The 9,983-nt window shown below is 50.8% G+C and overlaps 1 protein-coding gene across 1 annotated transcript in view; it reads right to left on the reverse strand.

Annotated features, from left to right (window-relative positions):
* Positions 1-911, reverse strand: part of ZC3H7B (zinc finger CCCH-type containing 7B) — a 29,049-nt gene extending 28,138 nt beyond the window's left edge. The window contains exon 1 of the mRNA XM_049771546.1: positions 702-911. The gene's annotated coding sequence lies outside the window, so the exon portion shown is untranslated. The remainder of the gene's footprint in view (positions 1-701) is intronic.
* Positions 912-9,983: the final 9,072 nt, after the last annotated feature.

Genomic DNA, 9,983 nt, shown 5'->3' on the forward strand with positions numbered 1-9,983 from the left:
CAGGGGTCCCCGAGTCGGGGGAGAACCAGATCTTGGGGTCTGCAGCTCTGAGGACTGATTTGCTTTCTTGGGGGGGGGTGTCCCCCAAACCAAGGAGAGCGCGCTCCAGGCCGGGTCACCGGACGGACCCTGTCCTTCGCAGACCTGGGAGCGCTGGGACTCCGTGCAAGACCGAAAACACCCCCGTGCCCAGACCGCGCCCCCCTTTCCAACCGCCCGCACCCCCACCTGGGCGGCCCACAGGCCCCGGATCCCCGGGCTCGCGTGACCGCCGCAGCCGACCGGGGTGGCCCGTTGGACGGCCCCAACTCTCCGGCCCTCGCCGCCGCCCCTCCACCTTGCAGGCAGGCGGGCAAGCGCGCACACAAAAGAAACGGGGTGCCCCCTGGCCGGACCCGGGGGGACCTTTACGCCTGGACTTGCAAAGCATCGGCGCGCCCCTCTCCACATTGCCGGCGCCCCGCGGGGAGACCCCAGCCCCACGGAAAAGGGGGAGCCCCAGGGGGCCGGGCAGGTGCCCCTCGGTCGAGCCATAACTTTGGAACTTCGGGGACCCCCCGGACCCCAGCCCGGCGCAAAGGAGGCACGGGCCAAGGGGGATCGGGAGGACGGGGGTCCCCGGTGGCTCACGCACTTTGGAGAGGGCGCCCCCAAATCCTCCGTGCGCCCCCCAATGCGCACCCCGGACCCCCCGCACTCACCTTGGCCGGGCTGCGCTCCCGAGGCCCGATAAGTGGTATGCGATGACTAAAGGTATGATTACGTTATTATTATGATTAATAATAATAAGAATAAGTGTTATTTGATTACGGGCGGCCGCCTCGCGCCCCCCGCGCCCCCCGAGCGCTGGACGTCCATGGCCCGGCCCGGCCCGAACCGAACCGAACCGAGCCCGGCAGCTCGATCCGCCGCCACCGCCGCCGCCGCCGCCGCCGCCGCCCAGCTCGGTCCTAGAGCTGCTCCCCGCTCCCCGATCTCCGCGCCCCGCTCCCGGCCCGGGTGGGCGGCGCACCTAGGGGCGGGGATCCCCCCCTGCCCCAGCCGCCTGGAGCAAGGGGCACCCCGGCTGCACCTTCCCGCAGCCCCCCAAGGCCGCTGTCAACCGGCCGGCCTGGGGGATTTGGGGATGCTGCTGCGAGGATTCTGGGGGGGGGGGGTCGGGAGCCGCCCCCTCCCTGACTCCCCACCTTCTGGGGCATTTATTGAGGATTAACCTACACACACACCCAAAAACTCCCCCAAGACCCCAAACCAGAAATGCTAGTAGCTAGCACCCTGTGCTAAATGGGACCCCTTTCCCTCCTGCTGTGGGTGATTTATTTTGTTGGTTGGTTTGTTTTGGGGGCGTCCCGTGTGCCTCTAGGATCACTGGGGCTCAAGCCTGGGAAGACCAAGAAGGCCCTTTGGTGCCAGGCTGAGCCTAGGACTCTGGACATGCCAGGCCAGGTCGGAACCAGTACCAGAGATTGTTATTGGGCAGGCCTGGGCTTTATGGAATGGGCCCAGAAAGGGTTTTTGAGGTGCCTTAGGAGATCAAGCCAACTGCCCCTCTGGAAATATCTCTGGCCCTGCCTCAGTTGGGGGGGTGTCCCTGGCTGGTTCTGAACCCCAACGCTTGCACGTACAATGTCATCTCATCCAAGCATGAAGGGCAGGCACTCTTTTTTTCCCTCAGTGGGTCCCCACATGCCTGGGAGCCTTGCTCTTCCTGTGGTGTGTATGGACGTGTATCGATGTGCACTTGTTTATGGAGACACCTTGGCGGGACAGACAGAGTGGGCACGTTTGTGGTGGAGGCCCCACTTGGTAGTGATTAGGGGTTGCTCTTGAAATTGCTCCTGGTGGTACTCAGGGGACCATGTGATGATAGGAAATGAACCCAGGTGACATGAGCTCCAGCCAGGTCTCTCTCTCTGTCTCTGTCTCTCTCTTTCTCTGTCTCTCTGTCTTTCTCCTCTCTTCTCTCTTTACTCTCTCTCACTCCTCTCTCTCTTTACTCTCTCTCTCACTCCTCTCTCTCTCTCTCTCTCTCTCTCTCTCTCTCTCTCTCTCTCTCTCTCTCTCTCTCCCTGACTTGGTGCTTTGGGGGAACCATTTGGGATCCACTGGGTTTGGGGGGGGGTCAGAGTAATAGTACAGCGGTGAGGACACTGCCTTGCATGGGGCCAACCTGAGTTCGATCCCTGGCACCCCATATGATCCCCCAAGCCTGAATAAACTCTGAGCACCACTGGGTGTGGGCCTAAACAAAAACAGTAAACCTGAAAAAACAAACAGAATCTACTCAGGTTTTTTTTTTTTTAATTATTGAATAATATTCGACCAAAATTCAAAGTTCTATCTCAAAAACCATTAGGGGCTTTGAGAAGGGCTTTATGCACACGGTGTGACTCCAGCAGCGTCAGGGATGGAACCCGGGGTGGGGAGGGGGGGCTCTGGTGTGCAGAGCCCTCTGGCCCTCTGGCCCATTTCCCTGGGCCCCCCTTCCTCTACCTTGCTCATTGCTGAAATCTTGGAAGCTGGAACAGTGTCTGTGACATGTCAGATGTCACATAACTTGTGGGGAACTAATGAATTATTTATTTTAATTATGGTTGTCCATCATGTTTCCAAACCAAAGGATGGCCTGATGGGAACCCAAAGCTGAAAGGAGGGAGGCATGAGGTTTGAATGGTCTGAAACAGGGAGATGTGGTCCCCCCTGACCCCGAGGGTACAGTGAGGAGAGGCTGGGCCCACCTTGCCCTGCATTGTAGGGCTGGGGATTTCCCTCTGCATTCCTCACGTGTTTCACATACTCCAGGCATTTGTTTTGGATTTGAGAAATGGTAAGTGTACAGCCTTGGGTACCTCTTCTGGAGACGAGCATAAACATGGTTATTTATTCCGTTTGCAATCGGCAATTAAGTTTGCTTTCAGGCACCACAATGGAATTTCAAACATGCAGTTAAAAGGAACCCAAGGAATCAGAGGCAAAGTTAGCTGCTTTTCTTGTCAAAGGTTTTTTTTTTTTTTTTTTTTTTTTTTTTAAAGAAGAAATTGGGGCTGAAGAAATAGTACTGGGGTTATATTACATGTGGCCAAACCATGTGGTTCTAACCTGGCACTAGATATGGTTTCCCTGATCATTGCCTGGAGTGACCCCTGGCACAGGAGTAAGCCCTGAGAACCACCACAAAACAAATAAATAAGGGACCAGAGTGACAGCACAGTGAGTAGGATGTTGGCCTTGTATGCAACCAACCTAAATTCGATACTCCGCCTCCCACATGGTCCTCCACGCCCACCAGGAGTGATTCCTGAGCGAAGAGCCAGGAGCAACCCCTGAGCACTGCTGGGTGTGACCCAAAAACAAACAAACAAACAAAATTAACAAAATAAAATAAAAGTATGGAGCCGGAGCGGTGGCCCTAGAGGTAAGGTGTCTGCTAGTCTAGGACAGACCACAGTTTGATCCCCTTGTGTCCCATAGGGTCTCCCCAAGCCAGGAGCGATTTCTGAGCGCATAGCCAGGAGTAACTTCTGAGCATCAACGGATGTGGCCCAAAAACAAAATAAAATAAAGGTATAATTCAAGCAGTCTGGCTCTTAGGAGATAATTCACTGGAATGAAGGGAAAGATCGGAGGGAGGGGGTCTGGAAAAAGTGAGAAAAGGTGACAAATGTTATTTGGAGAACGGAGAAATAGTTCAACAAACTGTAGTGCAAAAGAAGCCTGGGTTTTGGGTTCAATTCTTGGGAATGTAGGAGGTCCAGGAGTGACCCCTCAGCATAGACTCAGGAGTAGCTCCTAAATCAGAGCAATAGTACAGTGCTTGCCTTGCATGCAGCCGACAGGGGTTCAAACCCCAGCATCTCATCTCATCCCCCATTCCCACCAGCAATAATTCTTGGGCACAGAGCCAGGTGTAATTCCTAAACAATGGTGGGTGTAGCCCCCAAAATAAAGAGTTGCTCCTGAATAGTTTTGGGTATGTTTCCCCATAAAAATGCTTCATTGGGGGCCGGAGAGATAGCACGGCAGTAAGGCTAACCCTAACCCTAACCTTAGACGCAGAAGGACCGTGTTTCGAATCCCGGCATCCCATATGGTCCCCTGTGCCTGTCAGGGGTGATTTCTGAGCATAGAGCCAGGAGTAATCCCTGATCATTGCCAGGTATGACCAAGGGGAAAAAATGCTTCCTTGGAAATATCAATGAATTTACACTCTTTGAATCATCTTGTGTAGCTTTGGATAAATTTACTTCATCCCCCAATTTTGGGGGCCCTATACCTGAAGTCTGAAAAACTCCTGCATGCACCAAAACTCTCCAACCCTTTGAGTTGTCCCCAGGCAACTGGGAGGATTTTTTAAATTCAATCATCTTTTTTTGTTTGTTTGTTTTGGGGCCATACCTGGTGACATTCAGGGGTTACTCCTGGCTATGCACTCAGAAATCACTCCTGGCTTGGGGAGCCATCTGGAACGCCGGGGGATTGAACCTGGTCCATCCTAGGTGAGCACATGCAAGGCAGATGCCCTATCGCTTGCGCCACCACTCTGGTTCTCAAGAGGTACCTAGGAAGCCCCAGGCCCTCCCGGTGATTGTTTACCAACAGAGCCAGTGGTTCAATACAAGGACTCAAGGTCTTGCTGGTTGGGGACACCTTGCTCACCCCAGCAGTGCTTGGAAGCCCACAGGGCTGCATCTGACAGTGCATGCTCCATAACTCTGAGATCTAACCTGGCCATCGTGTATACTGACACTATAAAACCTCTGTATTCTGATCATTTAGGATATTTTGTTTGTTTGTTTTTGGGTCATATATTCAGAAGTTACTTCTCCTGGCTCTGTACTCAAGAATTATGCCTGACAGGCTCAGAGGACCAGATGGGTGCCAGGGATTGAACCTGGGTCAGTCTCGTGCGAGCTAAATACACTAAATGCTCCAGGTCCTCTTATGATTTATTGTGTATTTTGTTTTTGTTTTGAACCATCCCCGGCTCCCTCTTATGACATTTTTCTTTGTATGCTCAAGGGTTACTTTCTGACTCTGTGCTCAGGAATCACTCCTGGTGGACTCAGGAGATCATATGGGATGCCAGGATTGAACCTGGGTCGGCCATATGCAAGGCAAATGCCTTTCCTGCTGTGCTATTGCTCTGGCTCCTTTTTAGGATTTTTTTTTTTTTTGGTTTTTTGGCCACACCCATTTGACGCTCAGGGGTTACTCCTGGCTATGCGCTCAGAAGTTGCTCCTGGCTTCTTGGGGGACCATATGGGACGCCGGGGGATCGAACCGCGGTCCGTCCTAGGCTAGCGCAGGCAAGGCAGGCACCTTACCTCCGGCGCCACCGCCCGGCCCTCCTTTTTAGGATTTTATAGGGATCCTGGATAGAATTCAGGGCCTTGAACATGCATGCGCTCTATCACTGAATCATATCCTGAGCCCCTCATGACCTCATTTTATTTATTTATTTATTTATTTATTTATTTATTTATTTATTTATTTATTTATTTTGGTCACACCCAGCAGCGCTCAGTGGTTACTCCTGGATCTGTGCTCAGAAATCGCTGCTGGCAGGCTCAGGCTCATATGGAATACTGGGATTCGAACCACCATCTCTGTCCTGTATCGGCTGTGTGCAAGGCAAGCGCCTTACCCCTGTGCTATCTCTCAGGCTTGACCTTATTTTATTTTGATTTGTCCATTTGCATATTAACTTTGGTTTAGGGCCACATCTTAAGGTGCTCTGAGTTACCCCTTGCTCTGTGCTTGGGGCTTGTTCCTGGAAGTGCTCAGTGGAACATGTGGTGCTGGGGATTAAACCTGGGCCTTCTGCATGAGAAGCATTTACTTAATTCCTTGAACTCGTTCTGTTTTTCTCTGACCCCAATCATCTATTTTGGGATTTTTTTTTCTGGAGGGTGGGGGAGGCACAATCAGTTGTGTTTAGGGATTACTCCTGGCTCTGTGTCCAGGGATCATTTCTGGTGGGGATTGGGGAACCATATGTGGGGCCAAGATTGAACCTGGTCAATGCAAGGCAAATGCCTCACTTGTTGTAATATCTCTCCAGCCTCCAACATCCTATTTGAAAGGAGTTTGAGACACAATCTAGACTCAAAAGAAATGAACACTTTTTTTTTTTTTTTTTAGCTTTTGGGTCACACCTGGTGGCACTCAGGGGTTACTCCTGGCTCTGTGCTCAGAAATCGCCCCTGGCAGGCTCAGGGGACCAAATGTGATGCTGGAATTCGAACCACCATCTGTCCTGGATCGGCTGCATGGAAGTCAAATGCCTTACCACTGTGCTATCTCTTCAGCCCAGAAGCGAACAATCTGGATTGTTTTGAATGTGCTGTAAGGATGGGCCTGTGATTTTTTTGCTTTGTATGTGAATAACATTGGGCAAAACAAAACAAAAACAAAACAAACAAAAAACACCTCCTTGAGGGGCCTTGTGGAGGGCATTTGCTTTGCATATGGCTGACCCACGTTGATCTCATCACATATGGTCCCCGAGCCTGCAAGAAGCAATAGCTGAAGGCTGTTGGGTGTGGCCCAAAAGCAAGCAAACAAACAAATAAACAAAACACTTACTTTTATTCTCTATAAGCCCTTCGGGTCCCCTTAAGTCTTACTACTTTATTTCCCCTTGGAAGCTGTTGAAGCAGCTAAGGCTGTCCTCCTGGGGCCCGGAGAGATAGCACAGCAGTGTTTGCCTTGCAAGCAGCCGATCCAGGACCAAAGGTGGTTGGTTCGAATCCCGGTGTCCCATATGGTCCCCCGTGCCTGCCAGGAGCTATTTCTGAGCAGACAGCCAGGAGTAGCCCCTGAGCACCGCTGGGTGTGGCCCAAAAACCAAAAACCAAAAAAAAAAAAATGTCCTCCTGGTAGCCCAAGAGGTAGTGCAGGGGTAAGGCACTTTCCTTATATTGTCCAGAGTCCAGGGGTCCTCAAACTTTTTAAACAGGGGGCCAGTTCACTATCCCTCAGACCATTGGAGGGTCTGACTATAGTAAAAACAAAACTTATGAATGAATTCTTATGCACACTGCATATATCTTATTTTGCAATGAAGAAACAAAACAGATACAAATACAATATGTGGGGGCCGTCGAGGTGGCGCTTGAGGTAAGGTATCTGCCTTGCAAGCTCTAGCCAAGGAAAGATCACGACTGCGGTTCGATCCCCCGGCGTCCCATATGGTCGCCCCCCTCCCCCCCATGCCAGGGGCAATTTCTGAGCGCTTAGCCAGGAGTAATCCCTGAGCATCAAACGGGTGTGGCCCGAAAAAAAAAAAAACAAATACAATATGTGGCCCGAGGGCCATAGTTTGAGGACCACTGGTCCAGACCCAAAGTCAAAGTCCAGGCATGACATCTGGGCTTCCTGAGCACTGCCAGGAGTCGTTAGTAAGCAGAGAGCCAGGAATAACCTCTGTGCACCATGGGATTTGGCCTGAGAAGAAAAAAGAATAAAAAAGTGGGCCTGGAGTGATAGCACTATGTTAGGGTGTTTGCCTTGCATGCTGCTGATCTAGGGTAGACCTGGGTTCCATCCCGGCATCCCATATGGAGTTTGCCAGGAGCGATTTCTGAGTGCAGAACCAGGAGTAACCCCTCAGTGCCACCAGGTGTGGCCCAAAACCCAAAAAGAATAAAAAAAAAAAGTCCTTTTGGTTCTGAAAACCCTATGAACCATTGGGAGAGGGCTCTTGCCTTGCATGTGGCCTACTGGATTTGATCCCTGGCATCCTATATGGTTCTCTGAGCCCATCAGGAGTGATGCCTGAGTGCAGAACCAGGAATAACCCCTGAGCACTACTGGGTATATCCCCTGCCACCCCCCCCCCCCCCCAACAACAACAAAAAAAGCCAAGAGCCCTAGGAAAGTAAAACTGGAAACTTGGCTAATGAAACTGGAAGAGGAGGTTGGGAGAATGTCTGGAAGGCTCAGTCCGTCTGATTTTTCCTGTCTAATGGGTGTCAGAATAACGCTGAGCTCTCCCCTGCTCAATGATCCATTTTTAGCCAACATCTGGAGACCCTCTCCCAGATAAATCAGGAAATCATGGAGCCCCCACAATGGACCAGCCAGACCCTGAGGGGTGCTGCCAGAAACACAATTCCTGCACACCAAGCCCGGAAAGAAGCTGCTAAGAATCCTGCACCCTGGAAGCATCCTCAGAGCTGCGAACCAACAGCCCCAGGCCCCACGGCTCGCTGGGGGTGGGCACGGCATGTGCAGAGGAGGGTGACTCATTCTGGCTGGAGCACAGGAACACTGCTTGGAGGAGGTGGCATCTGACAGGGGAGATGGAGGAGGAGGAAGAAGAGGAGGAGGCTGGAAAGAGGATCTCACGGTTGTCTGAGCAAGGCTCTAAAGTGCATTTGCTTTGTGGCGGCGGAATGAGGTCAACTGTGGTTGGAATGTGACTTACGGGCTGAGCCCTTTATGTGGGAGGCCTTGGGTTTGGCGCCCAGTAGCACACATGCACATATAAGGCCCACCTGCAGAAGTGATGAAAGAATTTGAAGAACTCTCATCTACTCTTCATCCAGATTCTCTGTTTAATATTTTTTCATTGTACATCACGTACACATCTTGGGACCCATCTGAGTGAGTTACAGACATTCGGCTCCTAAGACTTCAGCATGAACGCAACTCATCTTTCTCTTTCTCTCTCTCTTTTATTTTTGGTGGTTGTCTCAGGGGCAGTGGTCCTCAAACTTTTTAAACAGGGGGCTAGTTCACTGTCCCTCAGACCATTGGAGGGTCTGACTATAGTAAAAACAAAACTTATGAACGAATTCTTACGCACACTGCATATATCTTATTTTGCAATGAAGAAACAACACAGATACAAATACAATATGTGGCTTTCGGGCCATAGTTTGAGGACCACTGTCTTAGGGGTTACTCCTGGCTCTGCAATCAGGAATATCCCTGGCAGTGTGCAAGGAGCCATATGGAATACTGGGAATTGAATCTGGGTCAACTGCTTACAATGCAGTGCCCTACCAGTTGTACTATCTCTTCAGTTGTGAAGGGAGTTCTCTTACATAACACAGTACTCCATCAAAATAGTAAGTTAAATATTGAGACATTGTGGGTGCTGAATGATAGTACAGTGGGTAAGACACTTGCCTTGTATTGATAAAACTGACCCCTGAGTATAGAGGCAGGAATAATCCTAACCACAGTAGGCCGTCAGACCCCCAAACAAAACAAAATCATTGACACAATACTATAATTTAACATAATCAAATATTTCTTTATTATTTTTTTTATTTTTATTTTTTGGTTTTTGGGTCACCCCCGGCAGTGCTCAGGGGCTTCTCCTGGCTCTAAGCTCAGAAATTGCCCCCGGAGGCTCGGGGGACCATATGGGATGCCAGGATTTGAACCACAGTTCAAGGCAAATGCTTTACCTCCATGCTATCTCTCCGGCTCAAATCAAATATTTCTTTTTTTGTTTTGTTTTGTTTTTGTTTTTGTTTTTGGGTCACACCCAGCGGTGCTCAGGGGTTACTTCTGGCTGTCTGCTCAGAAATAGCTCCCGGCAGGCACGGGGGACCACATGGGACACCGGGATTCGAACCAACCACCTTTGGTCCTGGATCAGCTGCTTGCAAGGCAAACTGCCGCTGTGCTATCTCTCCGGGCCCAAATCAAATATTTCTAATTGTCTCAATACTGTCCTGGATAGTAATTCCCTGCCACTACCCTCCTCAGGATCCATTCTAGGGCCATACAAGATCATGCCTCTTGTTTATCTGTTCCATTTATTCCATTCTATCTGCTACAGTTCCTTAACTTGTTTTTTCTTTTTCTTCGTTTTTGGGCCACCCCAGGCAGTGTTCAGGGGTTAATCCTGGCTGTGCACTCAGGAATCACTCCTGGGAGAGGTACTCAGGAAACCATATGAGAGTCTGGAGATCAAACCCAGGTCTGTTGCATGCAAGGCAAGCAGGGGCCCTCCTAGCTTGGGACCT

This window comes from Suncus etruscus, chromosome 4 (assembly GCF_024139225.1).
Source record: "Suncus etruscus isolate mSunEtr1 chromosome 4, mSunEtr1.pri.cur, whole genome shotgun sequence".
NCBI lineage: Eukaryota > Metazoa > Chordata > Mammalia > Eulipotyphla > Soricidae > Suncus > Suncus etruscus.